We start from the raw sequence: 2,873 nt of genomic DNA, 5'->3' as shown, positions 1-2,873 counted from the left end.
TATTAGAGTTAGGTCCAGTAAAAGGTCTTTGATAGTTGTTTACGGCATTAGCTTGTTCATTCAACACTCCTCGAAAGGCGGGTATTGTAGGACAATTTTCAGTTGTATGAATGTTGCAATCACAGATGCCGCAAACAATTTCATTGACCTTATCCTTCTTTCCTTCCATGGCCTCAACTTTCTTTATGAGCGTAGTCACTTTACACTTGAGATCATCCTCTTCTTTCAAGAGATATAATCCACCTTTCTCCTTTAATTGAGTCGGCCTAGATGTGGTGTTCGCCATTGGGTAATAGTCCCATGATTGTGTTTTTTCAGCGAGACCATCGAGGTAATCCCATACCTCGTCAACATCTTTATTGATGAACTCTCTATTACACATTGTCTCGACCATTTGGCGCATGGAAGATGTCAGTCCATCATAGAAAAAATTTGTAATGCGCCACGTTTCAAAACCGTGTTGTGGGCATGAACTGACCAAATCTTTGAACCTTTCCCAACATTGGAAGAATGTTTCATCTTCCTTTTGGGCAAAGTTCATGATTACTTTTCTGAGGGTAATCGTTTTGTGATGTGGGAAGAATTTTTTTATGAATTCCCTCTGCATGTCGTTCCATGTGCCAATGAATCTAGGACACAGTGAATGTAACCACGTCTTAGCTTTCTCTTTTAAGGAAAAAGGAAAGAGTTTCAGCCTAATTGTATCCTCAGATACATTAGGAAAACATAATGTAGCTATAATCTCATCGAACTCTTTCAAATGTAAATAAGGACTCTCTGATTCAAGTCCATGGAATTTGGGAAGGAGTTGGATAACTCCTGGCTTGATGTCCATTTGTCCTGTGTTTTCAGGAAAAATCATGCATGAGGGTATACTTACTCCCACCGGTTGTAGATAATCTCGTAAAGTACGAGGCGGGGGTGCCTGTTGCACCTCATTCTCATCTTCGGTATCCTCCACCCTGGGTGGAAGTAGAGGAGGTTGGTCTTCAGCCATAACTTCACTTAACTCAAGGGATTTCGAGTGGTGTGTAGTCCTGCGATGGATAATCAACCCCTCAACCAATCCTCCTTCAGTCAAGAGACGTCGAGTGTTGTTACGGGCCCACTTGGGCATGAAACACTCGCAGCCCTCAATTAAATTCAAATCCTAATCCTAAGAAAGGAAAAGAAAATCTAAAAAGGAAGAGAGGGAGAGTTGGAAGGAAATTACCAAATTGAAGCCCCTAAGTTAAGGACCTACAAAATAAAACAAAATAAGTTAGATTCTAAAAAGAGAAGAACGATCCTTTAAAAGAAAAATAGTAGTAAATTAATTTCTAAAAGAAGGAATTCCTAAAAGAAAGTGGAAATTTCTAAAATAAATTAGGAAAGACCTAAACTAGAAAGTAAATTATGAAAAGAGAACTGAAAAATAGAAAGTAGGGAAGGAGCTTACCGAATTAGAAATTTCTATCTTAAAGGCCTACAAAATAGGAAGGTTAGTTTCTAAACAAAAATTCTAAAAATAAATTAGGAAACAAATTAGATTCTAAGAGAGTTAGAATTAGAAAGTTACTAAAATAAAAATAGAAAGTTAATTTCTAAAAAGGGAAAGAAATAACCTAATTTCTAAAAATAAACTATTTCCTACAGAAGGGAGGGTACTAGAATTAAAAAAAATTCTAAAATTTTAAACCCTAATTCTAAAAAAATAAGAAAAAGTAGAGAGATTAGGAAGGAATTACCAATTGAGAAACTTATGTCAAGATCCTATAAAACAGGAAATAAGTTAGTTTTGAACTCAAATAAAAATAAATAAAAAACTAAGGTTAGTAAAATCCTAATCTTAAACTAATCCTAAAACCAATTAATTTCAGAGAATTGTAACCGTCAGTCCCCAGCAATGGCGCCAAAAACTTGTTCACTCCCCAAGTATAGGGTTGTGATGTAGTAATAAACTCGGTAAGACCGAGGTCGAATCCACAGGGACTGATACCTGTACGTTATCTGAAACTATATAGAAATAGAACTAGTCTAGGATGCGATCTAAACTAAATAGAATTTAAGAAATTATTGTGGAATAGTTATCTAAAACTTTAAGGAATTCAGAGGAAGGAAACTAGGGATTCAGAGGATCCACTTGTAGGGATCAGGGAGATCTTTTGCCTGCATCAGGAATCATGGAAATCAAACTGAACTTACTTGATCTGGTTTTCAAGAGATGAAAGGTATATGAATTAGAATGGATTCCATCATCTAACCATGCCCAGGAGACAAAGCAAATAACAGGATTAAACTAATTACCAACTAATCAAAAGTACATGAAAGTTAGGAAGGGTACGATCATCCAACCATGCCCAGGAGACGATGGTGAACAACAGGGCTGCCTGACGTCACGAACATCCAAAAAGAAAGAAAAAGAGATATTTAAAGCCGTTGCAGACGCATTGTAATTTCAATCACAACAGACCATTAAAGACTAAAAAACATTCCATTAATACAAATCAACTTCAGTTCATGAATTTAAATGAAAAGAAGGAAATAGTATCTCCCATCTCGCCACAAGCTTCACCTCTTAGCCCTAGCTAAGAGGATTAGCCACACATAGGCATGATGCGGCTAAACTTAAAAATAAAAAGAAATATAAAGGAAAAGAAGAAAGGAAACCAAGCTTAGCTCACGTGCCACCTGCCCTTTCCAATCCTCCACACGCTGCCAGCAGCTTGAATCCTTTCTCTTTCTCTCTCCCTGACATGCAGCAGCAACCCTGCTCCAGCGCTCTCCTCAAAACGCTGCAAGTCCCACGGTCCAGCAGAAAAACCCACCTGCTGCTTCACGCTTTTAGCCTCCACGTCCAGCCTTCAAAATTGAATACCCTCCCCACGTTCCAG

At 37.8% G+C, this 2,873-nt stretch overlaps 1 non-coding gene across 1 annotated transcript; it reads left to right on the top strand.

The window, feature by feature from the left end:
* The first annotated feature begins 452 nt into the window (after window positions 1–452).
* On the top strand, window positions 453–559 carry LOC131257077 (small nucleolar RNA R71). Its single transcript, XR_009177097.1, has one exon. It is a non-coding gene; the product is annotated as a small nucleolar RNA R71 (small nucleolar RNA).
* The last annotated feature ends 2,314 nt before the right edge of the window (window positions 560–2,873 follow it).

Source organism: Magnolia sinica, chromosome 9 (genome assembly GCF_029962835.1).
Source record: "Magnolia sinica isolate HGM2019 chromosome 9, MsV1, whole genome shotgun sequence".
NCBI classification, from domain to species: Eukaryota; Viridiplantae; Streptophyta; class Magnoliopsida; order Magnoliales; family Magnoliaceae; genus Magnolia; species Magnolia sinica.
This window is presented reverse-complemented; position numbering and strand designations above follow the sequence as displayed.